Below are 6401 nucleotides of genomic sequence, written 5' to 3' on the forward strand. Positions count from 1 at the left end.
GAACAATGTCTCCGAAAAAATATAACTTTCTGCATAAAATAGTCCAAAAAGAAATTCGCCTCGCTCTGCTCGGCAAAGGCATCCACATCATTTCAACCCTGGCTACGCTACTGGCAGTGTATATATAAGCATTACTAATTAATCATGAACTTCGCACCCCAAATATTGAAATAATAGAAAATTCCGTAAAATTTCACCCCACTCCAAAACATAATAAAAGAACCAGCGTGTATAAAGGATCATACAGTAAATATAAAATTAAATATTTGTGAATATCTCCTTCCTCTTAAAAAATCCCTCCACCCTTTTCCTTGACTTCTGATGTCAAATATCTTGTTTTCATTTCTTTTTTTTTCTATTCTTTTTATTAATTCCAAGAGAAAGACGTATACATCAGTACATAAACAATGGTTGACAACTTGAAATATAAACAACGGATAGATCTATTTAAATAACGATTTAAATTTTCGCGGCATTGTAACATTTCTATTTTAAGACTTCAGGTATGCGCATGCGCAGTTGTTTTTGTTGCCAAAGTTTGAATATCCGCCAACGAAACCACAAGTGATTTGTGCAGAGTTTTTATCAATATCTTTCCTCTATACAGCTTTTACATTTTTATCGTAAGTATTTATATTAATTGTTGTGATTACGTTATCGTATTTTAGAAATGTGAACATATCATGTTGTTATGAAACTGTACAGTACTGAAAAGTTGAAATTTTACACGTGAAAAAGTAGGTATGGCAAACCAATGGGAGATAACTCCAAATTACCCTAAATAATTGTTCTCAGATGTGTGTAAAAATAAAATCTTTGGGTGACCTCCGATTACGGCCTTCTATTAACTTGTTAAGTCTCAGAAGGTTCTGATTGCTTTTGATAGATATGATATGAATACTCATGATTCTGTATATTATAATTTTCGGGAATACGATGAAATATTTGAGGTACAAACAAGGGTTTGAAAGTTACATTCGTTTCAAAAAAATACAAGGGAACGTTATACAGCCATAAAATGTACTTTTTTTTATTAAATTTAATATACTAATTAAATAATTAGGTCCAATAAATAAATCTTGAAAGCTGTGTTCATATCAAAATTAATTTTTATAAATAACCCTCCTTTTTGTGTATACAGAGTTATTTCCCTTGCATGGACAACTTTTGGTTTAGTTTTGATTGGAAATCAGCGGTGATAGTTTTTTTTTTGCATTATACAGCCCGTTTATTGCGATTTAAAGATAGTTCGAGCACTTGCCATTGCACGCAAGATATTAAGGATAATGAATAATGTGGTTTAACAACAATCAATGACAATATATATGTATTTTCAACATGTTCAACTATAAAAAAAAATACATAGGAATCCTTGCAGTAGCGGCAGTTCACTGAATACTATTCACATTCAATGCTGTATTGCATTTTGAACTTCAGTCCTGAATGAGATTGTTTTACAGATTTCACTGTATAAATATTGTAACTGATATACAGTTATGAATTTACTTTACTTGTATACATACAAGTATTTACAGTGATCATGGTGATCTGACATAATTATTTTGTTTGAAATTTCTTGAATAAAAATAATGTTATATTATTTTCATTGTTTTACAGTGCAACAGGTATTTTAGTCCTGTAGAATAATTGTTAGAAGGTTGTTGTTTATTTTAATTTATAAGCATTCACTATGCATGCTATATATAAGAATAAGAATATTTCATTAAATAGAATGTTAATGAAAAGGGAACATTCTAAAACTATCATGACTATATAAGACAGATGACATATTTCAAAACTTTTCTTGTCTCTCATGGTGCAACTGATTTTTATAGTTTGTTCTTATGTTGTACTGTCACAGTTCAGGGGGGAGGATTGGGCATCCCCTAACATGTTTAACTCTGCCACATTCTATATGTATGTGCCTGTCCAAAGTCAGGAGCCTGTAATTCAGTGGTTGTTGTTTGTTGATGTGTTAAATATTTTTTTTTTCGTTCATTTTTGTACATATATTAGGCTGTTAGTTCTCTCGTTTGAATTGTTTTACATTTGTCATTTCTTTTATAGCTGACTATGCGGTATAGGGTTTGCTCATTGTTGAAGGCCGTACGGTGACCTATAGTTCTTAATTTCTGAGTCATTTGATCTCTTGTGGAGAGTTGTCTCATTGGCAATCATACCACATCTTCTTTTTTATACACACACACAAAATTGTATATAAAGAGTAATATTCATATTTAAATTTTGTTTCTTTACATTCAAATGTTTATAAAGTTTTCTTTACATTTTCAATATATCAACTGATGCTCTGAAAAAAGGAATATATAACGGTATCGTCATGTTATGTGACTTTGGACGATAGAATTTCATGAGAGTGGTTGACATTTTCATGCTTTATGCTTCTATTTTTACCAAAAAACTTAATATTGAGGATTAAAATTGACTAACAAGATGTAAAAGAAGCAATATAAACAAAACTAGAACCCAAATGATTCAAAAAATATATTTTATTATTTTTTCAAGAGAGGAAAGTTTTTCCAGAACAGTAAAAAATTACCATTTTGAAAATTTGCTATTTCTTCGTTGTTATTATTTGTATTGATAAAAGTGAAACTGTTTTGAAAATGTCTTTACAATGCCTTTAAAATGAGGTAAAGTTTTCTTAGATAAGTTGATTTAAAAAAAATCACTTTCCGTACCTAGAAAAAGGGGGATGTTTAGGACAATCTATGGATTGACCTTAGGATCAGGATCAGGATAGCATGTTACCATTCCCAAGATATCTTGCAACGTCTCATGAATTTTTATCATTGACTATTTGAAATCATGTGATTGAATCAAAAGTGAAAAGAAATTTTAATCGCATAAAAAGGGGGGGCTTGTTTACAACTTTGGGATGGAAAGGTCAGAAGCTATATATGACTCACCAAGTTGAACATTTAATTTTACTGTCAAAATTGAGGTAGAGTTTGCACAAGGTAATTAAACATAAAAGTTATATGAGGGTTGTAAAAAGTTATTTGCATTTATGGCCTTTTTATTTCATGTGTTATAGCGTTTTATTTCTCGTAATTGGTTTCGACATGCATTATTTTTGTTTCCTCTTATTTATTTTCCGTGTTTCGTCTGGGTACTCTTTAATTTCTCGTGCTAGTCCAACATTCAAGATAAAAAAAAAGTAAACCAGGACTAAATTCGAAGTCCAGTCGGGAGATTGTTTTAAATTATGTGTTCCCAGGATATTAATTGCGATCAAGTTATTGTTTCCACGATTCGGATGCAACAAGCGGAAGCGAAAAGGTGACTGCAGGGTATTCGTGTCCATTATCATGACTGTGTGATCTCCAATAACGACTGAGTATTAACTTCTAGTACTTTTTTCCTTAATAATATTCATGATTTAATTTTTCGTGCTTCCTTTATCCAAATTTTTATTTTCAGTGCAGTGGTTTTTTTTTAATTTTTATTTCACGTGTTTCCGTGTTAAGAACCCCCTTTACCATCCTCGAATATGTCAATTAGTCAGATATCCATGCCGCAGCACAAGTAATACAGAAAAAGACATAAGTGGATAAACCTTCAATTTGTTCAAATTAAAATGTAGTAGTTTTTTCTTGCAGATTATACCTAAGTCCTTCTAGTCTATCTAAAAGGAAATGTAGTTGAGACTTCAAAGGACAACTGTTATTTACTTTAGTTTTCACCGGTTCTTATGCTTTTTATTTATACTTTAAAGTAATATCATTATGAAGTTAAAATAGTTAAATGTGTTGAACAGAATACAACTTTACAATGTTATAACTTTTGATTTTGTAGATGTCATCATGAAGACCTAGATGGAATCACGGAACAGCAATTCAAGTGTCTGAAAAAAAAATAAACTTTCTAAAATGGGCTCCAAAAAGACAAGGTGTGAGAAAAAAGAAGTTGAAGTTTCACTATTAATAAATAAATTTATTTTAATTTTATCTTATTGAATATTTCTCTATAATCAGTGGTTGGACATTAGAATACATAGGATAGGAAGTGTCCGAACAGCAAACTTTGTTTTATATTTTGACCACTCAGATATTTCAAATAGACATTGAGCAAAATTTGTGTATTAAGGGTTGTGCGCTTTCGAAATCAATAATTCTCTTGGATGATAATTTGTGTTGTTGTAAGCATGTTGTTAAATGTTAAAAAAATCTTGGTGGTTAAATTATGGTTCGTAGGATATCCCTCAACACCCATATTTGTTATTCAGTTGATTGGTTGTTATCATCATCATGGTCAAGCCATGCTCTCATCACACGAATGTGGTCACTCAGTTTTATTGGGGAAAATTACTGATATTTTACAAGTAATTGGCAGTCAATGGCATCTACATTGAATTAAAAGTTTTGTGCACCCAAACACTTTTTTATTGTTGTACCTATTGTTAACAAGACAACCATCAACCAAAGAACATTATTTATATATCTTTGCGTTACCATACAGTCTTCAACAATGAGCTAAAGAACACACCATGTCAAATATAACCAGACAATGACTTTATTTAAAGATAATCAATTTTGTTTTGAGATTATTTTTCAAACTTGGGCCTAATGGAGCAGTTATTGGATCAGGTTTCCTGAGGCAGAATGTTGCTATGGCGTTTTGCATTTTGAGCGCCTAGAGAAGACAATAGCTTGAACATTGCTACAGTATAAAATTATGGACTGCAAGACAAAAAAAAAAATACAGGATGAATGAAACATATTAGTTTAGGTGGAAACACAGTTGAACACAATCACTAACCAATTTTGATTCCGTGTTGAATACTAGTATTGTATTCACCCTGAATTCAATCTGAATTCAAATTAAGCTATTGGTTGAAACAATGTTGAAGCAACTATTATTCTATATAGATTCAATGTTGAAAATCAACGTTGATTCAACATAGGATTTCAACGTTGATACAAATTTGCAAAATCTAATAATAATTCAACATTGATTCAACATAGAAAATAAACATTGATTCAATGTTAAATCAACGTTGTGTGCCTGCTTGGTAGCAATGAAAGAAAAGATAGAGAAAATAAAAAAGGTGGGGGATGGATAGTTTACTTTGATAATGATATTAAACATGAAAGAATGACATTATTACAGAATGAAAACATAGAAACTGTCTGGTTTAAGATTTTTCCAAAACACAAAGAATCATTTTTATTATGTTTTGTATACAGACCACCTAATAGCCAAACCTCTTGGTATACTTATTTTGAAAATGAGGTTGTAAAAGGCTTATCTATAAATGATAATATATTGCTTATGGGCGACTTTAATATTGTTTTTTTGAAGCCTCTTCCTTCTAAATGGTCATCTTATATTACAACATATGGTCTTCATCAAATGGTGGTTGACCCTACTAGAGTTACTTCTACTAGTGTCACTTTAATTGATCATATTTACAGTACAAATCCTACAAGTCTTATCAATGTAATAGTACCATCATACGCCCCAGGTGATCATTATCCTGTTAGCTGTACTGTAAACAAATTTGCAAAGCTTATTAAAGACAAACCAGATTCACATTTTGAGATCAAATACAGAAACTTTAAAACATTTAATGATGAAATGTTTTTACAAGATTTGTCAAATCAACCATTCGATATAATACAGGAAATCAATGATCCAAACGAAGCAATGGACATGTGGTATTACTTACTTGTCAATGTATTAGATAAACATGCACCTGTTGTTACTATGCGTGTAAAAAATAAATGTCAACCTGAATGGTATACTAATGAAATCGGTAAATCAAAATTCCAAAGAGATTATTTTCACAAAAAGAAAGACACTGAAAATTATAAAAAAATATAGGAACAAAACTAGTGAATTAATTCGTTATGCAAAAGCAAAATATTTTATGGATGCAATAGATAACGATAAAAACTGTAAAATTCTTTGGAGGCATTTGAAGGATATGAATTCAACAACAAAACAGGAAATTGACATTTTAACACACGTAGGAAAAGTACTTATAAACAAAAATGATATTGCTAACTGCTTAAATGATCATTTTAGCACAGTAGATGAGAAGCTTATATCAAATCCTCACAAAAGTTTTAAATCTGAGAAAATTAATAACTATGTCAATTCAAAAATAATTGATGATACTAAATTCTCATTATATACTGTCACAAATGACCAGGTTCTACAAGGTCTAAAGAATCTAGACATAACTAAATCAACTGTAACTGTAGTTGGACCAAGAATTTTAAAACTATCAAGGTCGATTGTAGCAAGCCCCCTTGCTCACATAATAAACCTTAGTTTAGGTACAGGAATATTTCCTAATATATTAAAATCTGCTAAAGTTGCTCCCATATTTGAAGGAGGGGATAAAACAGACCCAAACAATTATAGACCCATTTCAA

The 6401-nt window shown here is 30.6% G+C and overlaps 1 long non-coding RNA gene across 1 annotated transcript; it reads left to right on the top strand.

The window, feature by feature from the left end:
* Positions 1-203: 203 nt before the first annotated feature.
* LOC143048757 (uncharacterized) lies at positions 204-3968 on the top strand. The gene is made up of 2 exons (XR_012969935.1): positions 204-623; positions 3817-3968. It is a non-coding gene; the product is annotated as an uncharacterized LOC143048757 (long non-coding RNA).
* Positions 3969-6401: the final 2433 nt, after the last annotated feature.

Source organism: Mytilus galloprovincialis, chromosome 10 (genome assembly GCF_965363235.1).
Source record: "Mytilus galloprovincialis chromosome 10, xbMytGall1.hap1.1, whole genome shotgun sequence".
Classification (NCBI taxonomy): domain Eukaryota; kingdom Metazoa; phylum Mollusca; class Bivalvia; order Mytilida; family Mytilidae; genus Mytilus; species Mytilus galloprovincialis.